This window comes from Bombus flavifrons, chromosome 7 (genome assembly GCF_040668555.2).
Source record: "Bombus flavifrons isolate JBK064 chromosome 7, iyBomFlav1_principal, whole genome shotgun sequence".
Lineage (NCBI taxonomy): Eukaryota > Metazoa > Arthropoda > Insecta > Hymenoptera > Apidae > Bombus > Bombus flavifrons.
Window position 1 is genome coordinate 3,418,674 of NC_138448.1, and position 13,861 is coordinate 3,432,534.

Sequence of the window (13,861 nt, forward strand, 5' to 3'; positions counted from 1 at the left end):
CTATATAACGTATTACGTTATAACGTTATACCATATAACGTAATACGTTATAAAGTTATACCATATAACGTAATACGTTATAACGTTATACCTTATAACCATGTACTACATAACGTAACACGTTATAACGTTATACCATATAACGTAATACGTTACAACGTTATACCATATAACGTAATACGTTATACCGTTATACCTTATAACCTTGTACTACATAACGTAATACGTTATAACGTTATACCATATAACGCTATACCATGTAACGTAATACGTTATAACGTTATACCTTATAACCTTGTACCACATAACGTAACACGTTATAACGATATACTATATAACGTAATACGTTATAACGTTATACCATATAACGTAATACGTTATAACGTTATACCATATAACGTTATTCTATATAACGTATTACGTAATAACGTTATACCATATAACGTAATACGTAATATAGTTATACCATATAACGTAATACGTTATAACGTTGTACCATATAACGTTATACTATATAACGTAATACCTTATAACGTTATACCATATAACGTAATACGTTATAACGTTATACCTTATAACGTTGTACTACATAACGTAATACGTTATAGCGTTATACCATATAACGTTATACTATATAACGTATACGTTATAACGTTATACCTTATAACCTTGTACTACATAACGTAATACGTTAGAACGTTGTACCATATAACGTAATACGTAATAACGTTATACGATATAACGTTATACTATATAACGTAATACGTTATAACGTTATACCTTATAACCTTGTACTACATAACGTAATACGTTAGAACGTTGTACCATATAACGTAATACGTTATAACGTTATACCATACAACGTAATACGTTATAACGTTATACTATATAACGTATTACGTTATAACGTTATACCATATAACGTAATACGTAATAACGTTATACGATATAACGTTATACTATATAACGTAATACGTTATAACGTTATACCTTATAACCTTGTACTACGTAACGTAATACGTTATAACGTTATACCATATAACGTAATACTATATAACGTATTACGTTATAACCTTGTACTACATAACGTAATACGTTATAACGCTGTACCATATAACGTTATATCATATAACGTAATACGTTATAACGTTATACCATATAACGTTATTCCTTATAACTTTGTACCATATAACGTAATACGTTATAACGTTGTACCATATAACGTAATACGTTATAACGTTATACCATATAACGTAATACGTTATAACGTTATACCATATAACGTAATACGTTATAACGTTGTACCATATAACGTTATACTATATAACTTTATACGTTATAACGTTATACCATATAACGTTATACCATATAACGTAATACGTTATAACGTTATACCTTATAACCTTGTACTACATAACGTAATACGTTATAACGTTATACCATATAACGTTATTCCTTATAACTTTGTACCTTATAACGTAATACGTTATAACGTTATACCATATAACGTAATACGTTATAACGTTATACCTTATAACCTTGTAATACATAACGTAATACGTTATAACGTTATACCATATAACGTAATACGTTATAACGTTATACCTTATAACCTTGTACTACATAACGTAATACGTTATAACGTTGTACCATATAACGTAATACGTTATAACGTTATACCATATAACGTTATACTATATAACGTATTACGTAATGACGTTATACCATATAACGTTATATCATATAACGTAATACGTTATAACGTTATACCTTATAACCTTGTACTACATAACGTAACACGTTATAACGTTATACCATATAACGTAATACGTTACAACGTTATACCTTATAACCTTGTACTACATAACGTAATACGTTATAACGTTATACCATATAACGTTATACCATGTAACGTAATACGTTATAACGTTATACCTTATAACCTTGTACTACATAACGTAACACGTTATAACGTTATACCATATAACGTAATACGTTATAACGTTATACCATATAACGTAATACGTTATACCGTTATACCTTATAACCTTGTACTACATAACGTAATACGTTATAACGTTATACCATATAACGCTATACCATGTAACGTAATACGTTATAACGTTATACCTTATAACCTTGTACCACATAACGTAACACGTTATAACGATATACTATATAACGTAATACGTTATAATGTTATACCATATAACGTAATACGTTATAACGTTATACCATATAACGTTATTCTATATAACGTATTACGTAATAACGTTATACCATATAACGTAATACGTAAAAAAGTTATACCATATAACGTAATACGTTATAACGTTGTACCATATAACGTTATACTATATAACGTAATACCTTATAACGTTATACCATATAACGTAATACGTTATAACGTTATACCTTATAACGTTGTACTACATAACGTAATACGTTATAGCGTTATACCATATAACGTTATACTATATAACGTAATACGTTATAACGTTATACCTTATAACCTTGTACTACATAACGTAATACGTTAGAACGTTGTACCATATAACGTAATACGTAATAACGTTATACGATATAACGTTATACTATATAACGTAATACGTTATAACGCTATACCTTATAACCTTGTACTACATAACGTAATACGTTAGAACGTTGTACCATATAACGTAATACGTTATAACGTTATACCATACAACGTAATACGTTATAACGTTATACTATATAACGTATTACGTTATAACGTTATACCATATAACGTAATACGTAATAACGTTATACGATATAACGTTATACTATATAACGTAATACGTTATAACGTTATACCTTATAACCTTGTACTACGTAACGTAATACGTTATAACGTTATACCATATAACGTAATACTATATAACGTATTACGTTATAACCTTGTACTACATAACGTAATACGTTATAACGCTGTACCATATAACGTTATATCATATAACGTAATACGTTATAACGTTATACCATATAACGTTATTCCTTATAACTTTGTACCATATAACGTAATACGTTATAACGTTGTACCATATAACGTAATACGTTATAACGTTATACCATATTACGTAATACGTTATAACGTTATACCATATAACGTAATACGTTATAACGTTGTACCATATAACGTTATACTATATAACTTTATACGTTATAACGTTATACCATATAACGTTATACCATATAACGTAATACGTTATAACGTTATACCTTATAACCTTGTACTACATAACGTAATACGTTATAACGTTATACCATATAACGTTATTCCTTATAACTTTGTACCTCATAACGTAATACGTTATAACGTTATACCATATAACGTAATACGTTATAACGTTATACCTTATAACCTTGTACTACATAACGTAATACGTTATAACGTTATACCATATAACGTAATACGTTATAACGTTATACCTTATAACCTTGTACTACATAACGTAATACGTTATAACGTTGTACCATATAACGTAATACGTTATAACGTTATACCATATAACGTTATAACGTTATACCATATAACGTAATACGTTATAACGTTATACCATATAACGTAATACGTTATAACGTTATACCATATAACGTTATTCTATATAACGTATTACGTTATAACGTTATACCATATAACGTAATACGTTATAAAGTTATACCATATAACGTAATACGTTATAACGTTATACCTTATAACCTTGTACTACATAACGTAATACGTTATAACGTTATACCTTATAACGTTGTACTACATAACGTAATACGTTATAGCGTTATACCATATAACGTTATACTATATAACGTAATACGTTATAACGTTATACCATATAACGTTATAACGTTACACCATATAACGTAATACGTTATAACGTTATACCATATAACGTAATACGTTATAACGTTATACTATATAACGTAATGCGTTATAACGTTATACCTTATAACCTTGTACTACATAACGTAATACGTTATAACGTTGTACCATATAACGTAATACGTTATAACGTTATACCATATAACGTAATACGTTATACCGTTATACCTTATAACCTTGTACTACGTAACGTAATACGTTAGAACGTTGTACCATATAACGTAATACGTTATAACGTTATACCATACAACGTAATACGTTATAACGTTATACCTTATAACCTTGTACTACATAACGTAATACGTTAGAACGTTGTACCATATAACGTAATACGTAATAACGTTATACGATATAACGTTATACTATATAACGTAATACGTTATAACGTTATACCTTATAACCTTGTACTACATAACGTAATACGTTAGAACGTTGTACCATATAACGTAATACGTTATAACGTTATACCATACAACGTAATACGTTATAACGTTATACTATATAACGTATTACGTTATAACGTTATACCATATAACGTAATACGTTATAACTTTATACTATATAACGTAATGCGTTATAACGTTATACCTTATAACGTTGTATTATATAACGTAATACGTTATAACGTTATACCATATAACGTAATACGTAATAACGTTATACGATATAACGTTATACTATATAACGTAATACGTTATAACGTTATACCTTATAACCTTGTACTACATAACGTAATACGTTATAACGTTGTACCATATAACGTAATACGTTATAACGTTATACCATATAACGTAATACGTTATACCTTTATACCATATAACCTTGTACTACGTAACGTAATACGTTATAACGTTATACCATATAACGTAATACTATATAACGTATTACGTTATAACCTTGTACTACATAACGTAATACGTTATAACGCTGTACCATATAACGTTATATCATATAACGTAATACGTTATAACGTTATACCATATAACGTTATTCCTTATAACTTTGTACCATATAACGTAATACGTTATAACGTTGTACCATATAACGTAATACGTTATAACGTTATACCATATAACGTAATACGTTATAACGTTATACCATATAACGTAATACGTTATAACGTTGTACCATATAACGTTATACTATATAACTTTATACGTTATAACGTTATACCATATAACGTAATAAGTTATAACGTTATACCTTATAACCTTGTACTACATAACGTAATACGTTATAACGTTATACCATATAACGTTATTCCTTATAACTTTGTACCTTATAACGTAATACGTTATAACGTTATACCATATAACGTAATACGTTATAACGTTATACCTTATAACCTTGTACTACATAACGTAATACGTTATAACGTTATACCATATAACGTAATACGTTATAACGTTATACCTTATAACCTTGTACTACATAACGTAATACGTTATAACGTTGTACCATATAACGTAATACGTTATAACGTTATACCATATAACGTTATACTATATAACGTATTACGTAATAACGTTATCCCATATAACGTTATACCATATAACGTAATACGTTATAACGTTATACCTTATAACCTTGTACTACATAACGTAACACGTTATAACGTTATACCATATAACGTAATACGTTACAACGTTATACCTTATAACCTTGTACTACATAACGTAATACGTTATAACGTTATACCATATAACGCTATACCATGTAACGTAATACGTTATAACGTTATACCTTATAACCTTGTACTACATAACGTAATACGTTATAACGTTATACCATATAACGTAATACTATATAACGTATTACGTTATAACCTTGTACTACATAACGTAATACGTTATAACGCTGTACCATATAACGTTATATCATATAACGTAATACGTTATAACGTTATACCATATAACGTTATTCCTTATAACTTTGTACCATATAACGTAATACGTTATAACGTTGTACCATATAACGTAATACGTTATAACGTTATACCATATAACGTAATACGTTATAACGTTATACCATATAACGTAATACGTTATAACGTTATACCTTATAACCTTGTACTACATAACGTAATACGTTATAACGTTATACCATATAACGTTATTCCTTATAACTTTGTACCTTATAACGTAATACGTTATAACGTTATACCATATAACGTAATACGTTATAACGTTATACCTTATAACCTTGTACTACATAACGTAATACGTTATAACGTTATACCATATAACGTAATACGTTATAACGTTATACCTTATAACCTTGTACTACATAACGTAATACGTTATAACGTTGTACCATATAACGTAATACGTTATAACGTTATACCATATAACGTTATACTATATAACGTATTACGTAATAACGTTATACCATATAACGTTATACCATATAACGTAATACGTTATAACGTTATACCTTATAACCTTGTACTACATAACGTAACACGTTATAACGTTATACCATATAACGTAATACGTTACAACGTTATACCTTATAACCTTGTACTACATAACGTAATACGTTATAACGTTATACCATATAACGCTATACCATGTAACGTAATACGTTATAACGTTATACCTTATAACCTTGTACTACATAACGTAACACGTTATAACGTTATACCATATAACGTAATACGTTATAACGTTATACCATATAACGTAATACGTTATACCGTTATGCCTTATAACCTTGTACTACATAACGTAATACGTTATAACGTTGTACCATATAACGTAATACGTTATAACGTTATACCATATAACGTTATACTATATAACGTATTACGTAATAACGTTATACCATATAACGTTATACCATATAACGTAATACGTTATAACGTTATACCTTATAACCTTGTACTACATAACGTAACACGTTATAACGTTATACCATATAACGTAATACGTTACAACGTTATACCTTATAACCTTGTACTACATAACGTAATACGTTATAACGTTATACCATATAACGCTATACCATGTAACGTAATACGTTATAACGTTATACCTTATAACCTTGTACTACATAACGTAATACGTTATAACGTTATACCATATAACGCTATACCATGTAACGTAATACGTTATAACGTTATACCTTATAACCTTGTACCACATAACGTAACACGTTATAACGATATACTATATAACGTAATACGTTATAACGTTATACCATATAACGTAATACGTTATAACGTTATACCATATAACGTTATTCTATATAACGTATTACGTAATAACGTTATACCATATAACGTAATACGTAAAAAAGTTATACCATATAACGTAATACGTTATAACGTTGTACCATATAACGTTATACTATATAACGTAATACCTTATAACGTTATACCATATAACGTAATACGTTATAACGTTATACCTTATAACGTTGTACTACATAACGTAATACGTTATAGCGTTATACCATATAACGTTATACTATATAACGTAATACGTTATAACGTTATACCTTATAACCTTGTACTACATAACGTAATACGTTAGAACGTTGTACCATATAACGTAATACGTAATAACGTTATACGATATAACGTTATACTATATAACGTAATACGTTATAACGTTATACCTTATAACCTTGTACTACATAACGTAATACGTTAGAACGTTGTACCATATAACGTAATACGTTATAACGTTATACCATACAACGTAATACGTTATAACGTTATACTATATAACGTATTACGTTATAACGTTATACCATATAACGTAATACGTAATAACGTTATACGATATAACGTTATACTATATAACGTAATACGTTATAACGTTATACCTTATAACCTTGTACTACGTAACGTAATACGTTATAACGTTATACCATATAACGTAATACTATATAACGTATTACGTTATAACCTTGTACTACATAACGTAATACGTTATAACGCTGTACCATATAACGTTATATCATATAACGTAATACGTTATAACGTTATACCATATAACGTTATTCCTTATAACTTTGTACCATATAACGTAATACGTTATAACGTTGTACCATATAACGTAATACGTTATAACGTTATACCATATAACGTAATACGTTATAACGTTATACCATATAACGTAATACGTTATAACGTTGTACCATATAACGTTATACTATATAACTTTATACGTTATAACGTTATACCATATAACGTTATACCATATAACGTAATACGTTATAACGTTATACCTTATAACCTTGTACTACATAACGTAATACGTTATAACGTTATACCATATAACGTTATTCCTTATAACTTTGTACCTTATAACGTAATACGTTATAACGTTATACCATATAACGTAATACGTTATAACGTTATACCTTATAACCTTGTAATACATAACGTAATACGTTATAACGTTATACCATATAACGTAATACGTTATAACGTTATACCTTATAACCTTGTACTACATAACGTAATACGTTATAACGTTGTACCATATAACGTAATACGTTATAACGTTATACCATATAACGTTATACTATATAACGTATTACGTAATGACGTTATACCATATAACGTTACACCATATAACGTAATACGTTATAACGTTATACCTTATAACCTTGTACTACATAACGTAACACGTTATAACGTTATACCATATAACGTAATACGTTACAACGTTATACCTTATAACCTTGTACTACATAACGTAATACGTTATAACGTTATACCATATAACGCTATACCATGTAACGTAATACGTTATAACGTTATACCTTATAACCTTGTACTACATAACGTAACACGTTATAACGTTATACCATATAACGTAATACGTTATAACGTTATACCATATAACGTAATACGTTATACCGTTATACCTTATAACCTTGTACTACATAACGTAATACGTTATAACGTTATACCATATAACGCTATACCATGTAACGTAATACGTTATAACGTTATACCTTATAACCTTGTACCACATAACGTAACACGTTATAACGATATACTATATAACGTAATACGTTATAACGTTATACCATATAACGTAATACGTTATAACGTTATACCATATAACGTAATACGTTATAACGTTATACCATATAACGTTATTCTATATAACGTATTACGTAATAACGTTATACCATATAACGTAATACGTAAAAAAGTTATACCATATAACGTAATACGTTATAACGTTGTACCATATAACGTTATACTATATAACGTAATACCTTATAACGTTATACCATATAACGTAATACGTTATAACGTTATACCTTATAACGTTGTACTACATAACGTAATACGTTATAGCGTTATACCATATAACGTTATACTATATAACGTAATACGTTATAACGTTATACCTTATAACCTTGTACTACATAACGTAATACGTTAGAACGTTGTACCATATAACGTAATACGTAATAACGTTATACGATATAACGTTATACTATATAACGTAATACGTTATAACGTTATACCTTATAACCTTGTACTACATAACGTAATACGTTAGAACGTTGTACCATATAACGTAATACGTTATAACGTTATACCATACAACGTAATACGTTATAACGTTATACTATATAACGTATTACGTTATAACGTTATACCATATAACGTAATACGTAATAACGTTATACGATATAAGGTTATACTATATAACGTAATACGTTATAACGTTATACCTTATAACCTTGTACTACGTAACGTAATACGTTATAACGTTATACCATATAACGTAATACTATATAACGTATTACGTTATAACCTTGTACTACATAACGTAATACGTTATAACGCTGTACCATATAACGTTATATCATATAACGTAATACGTTATAACGTTATACCATATAACGTTATTCCTTATAACTTTGTACCATATAACGTAATACGTTATAACGTTGTACCATATAACGTAATACGTTATAACGTTATACCATATTACGTAATACGTTATAACGTTATACCATATAACGTAATACGTTATAACGTTGTACCATATAACGTTATACTATATAACTTTATACGTTATAACGTTATACCATATAACGTTATACCATATAACGTAATACGTTATAACGTTATACCTTATAACCTTGTACTACATAACGTAATACGTTATAACGTTATACCATATAACGTTATTCCTTATAACTTTGTACCTCATAACGTAATACGTTATAACGTTATACCATATAACGTAATACGTTATAACGTTATACCTTATAACCTTGTACTACATAACGTAATACGTTATAACGTTATACCATATAACGTAATACGTTATAACGTTATACCTTATAACCTTGTACTACATAACGTAATACGTTATAACGTTGTACCATATAACGTAATACGTTATAACGTTATACCATATAACGTTATAACGTTATACCATATAACGTAATACGTTATAACGTTATACCATATAACGTAATACGTTATAACGTTATACCATATAACGTTATTCTATATAACGTATTACGTTATAACGTTATACCATATAACGTAATACGTTATAAAGTTATACCATATAACGTAATACGTTATAACGTTATACCTTATAACCTTGTACTACATAACGTAACACGTTATAACGTTATACCATATAACGTAATACGTTACAACGTTATACCATATAACGTAATACGTTATACCGTTATACCTTATAACCTTGTACTACATAACGTAATACGTTATAACGTTATACCATATAACGCTATACCATGTAACGTAATACGTTATAACGTTATACCTTATAACCTTGTACCACATAACGTAACACGTTATAACGATATACTATATAACGTAATACGTTATAACGTTATACCATATAACGTAATACGTTATAACGTTATACCATATAACGTTATTCTATATAACGTATTACGTAATAACGTTATACCATATAACGTAATACGTAATAAAGTTATACCATATAACGTAATACGTTATAACGTTGTACCATATAACGTTATACTATATAACGTAATACCTTATAACGTTATACCATATAACGTAATACGTTATAACGTTATACCTTATAACGTTGTACTACATAACGTAATACGTTATAGCGTTATACCATATAACGTTATACTATATAACGTAATACGTTATAACGTTATACCTTATAACCTTGTACTACATAACGTAATACGTTAGAACGTTGTACCATATAACGTAATACGTAATAACGTTATACGATATAACGTTATACTATATAACGTAATACGTTATAACGTTATACCTTATAACCTTGTACTACATAACGTAATACGTTAGAACGTTGTACCATATAACGTAATACGTTATACCGTTATACCTTATAACCTTGTACTACGTAACGTAATACGTTAGAACGTTGTACCATATAACGTAATACGTTATAACGTTATACCATACAACGTAATACGTTATAACGTTATACCTTATAACCTTGTACTACATAACGTAATACGTTAGAACGTTGTACCATATAACGTAATACGTAATAACGTTATACGATATAACGTTATACTATATAACGTAATACGTTATAACGTTATACCTTATAACCTTGTACTACATAACGTAATACGTTAGAACGTTGTACCATATAACGTAATACGTTATAACGTTATACCATACAACGTAATACGTTATAACGTTATACTATATAACGTATTACGTTATAACGTTATACCATATAACGTAATACGTTATAACTTTATACTATATAACGTAATGCGTTATAACGTTATACCTTATAACGTTGTATTATATAACGTAATACGTTATAACGTTATACCATATAACGTAATACGTAATAACGTTATACGATATAACGTTATACTATATAACGTAATACGTTATAACGTTATACCTTATAACCTTGTACTACATAACGTAATACGTTATAACGTTGTACCATATAACGTAATACGTTATAACGTTATACCATATAACGTAATACGTTATACCTTTATACCATATAACCTTGTACTACGTAACGTAATACGTTATAACGTTATACCATATAACGTAATACTATATAACGTATTACGTTATAACCTTGTACTACATAACGTAATACGTTATAACGCTGTACCATATAACGTTATATCATATAACGTAATACGTTATAACGTTATACCATATAACGTTATTCCTTATAACTTTGTACCATATAACGTAATACGTTATAACGTTGTACCATATAACGTAATACGTTATAACGTTATACCATATAACGTAATACGTTATAACGTTATACCATATAACGTAATACGTTATAACGTTGTACCATATAACGTTATACTATATAACTTTATACGTTATAACGTTATACCATATAACGTAATAAGTTATAACGTTATACCTTATAACCTTGTACTACATAACGTAATACGTTATAACGTTATACCATATAACGTTACTCCTTATAACTTTGTACCTTATAACGTAATACGTTATAACGTTATACCATATAACGTAATACGTTATAACGTTATACCTTATAACCTTGTACTACATAACGTAATACGTTATAACGTTATACCATATAACGTAATACGTTATAACGTTATACCTTATAACCTTGTACTACATAACGTAATACGTTATAACGTTGTACCATATAACGTAATACGTTATAACGTTATACCATATAACGTTATACTATATAACGTATTACGTAATAACGTTATCCCATATAACGTTATACCATATAACGTAATACGTTATAACGTTATACCTTATAACCTTGTACTACATAACGTAACACGTTATAACGTTATACCATATAACGTAATACGTTACAACGTTATACCTTATAACCTTGTACTACATAACGTAATACGTTATAACGTTATACCATATAACGCTATACCATGTAACGTAATACGTTATAACGTTATACCTTATAACCTTGTACTACATAACGTAATACGTTATAACGTTATACCATATAACGTAATACTATATAACGTATTACGTTATAACCTTGTACTACATAACGTAATACGTTATAACGCTGTACCATATAACGTTATATCATATAACGTAATACGTTATAACGTTATACCATATAACGTTATTCCTTATAACTTTGTACCATATAACGTAATACGTTATAACGTTGTACCATATAACGTAATACGTTATAACGTTATACCATATAACGTAATACGTTATAACGTTATACCATATAACGTAATACGTTATAACGTTATACCTTATAACCTTGTACTACATAACGTAATACGTTATAACGTTATACCATATAACGTTATTCCTTATAACTTTGTACCTTATAACGTAATACGTTATAACGTTATACCATATAACGTAATACGTTATAACGTTATACCTTATAACCTTGTACTACATAACGTAATACGTTATAACGTTATACCATATAACGTAATACGTTATAACGTTATACCTTATAACCTTGTACTACATAACGTAATACGTTATAACGTTGTACCATATAACGTAATACGTTATAACGTTATACCATATAACGTTATACTATATAACGTATTACGTAATAACGTTATACCATATAACGTTATACCATATAACGTAATACGTTATAACGTTATACCTTATAACCTTGTACTACATAACGTAACACGTTATAACGTTATACCATATAACGTAATACGTTACAACGTTATACCTTATAACCTTGTACTACATAACGTAATACGTTATAACGTTATACCATATAACGCTATACCATGTAACGTAATACGTTATAACGTTATACCTTATAACCTTGTACTACATAACGTAACACGTTATAACGTTATACCATATAACGTAATACGTTATAACGTTATACCATATAACGTAATACGTTATACCGTTATGCCTTATAACCTTGTACTACATAACGTAATACGTTATAACGTTATACCATATAACGCTATACCATGTAACGTAATACGTTATAA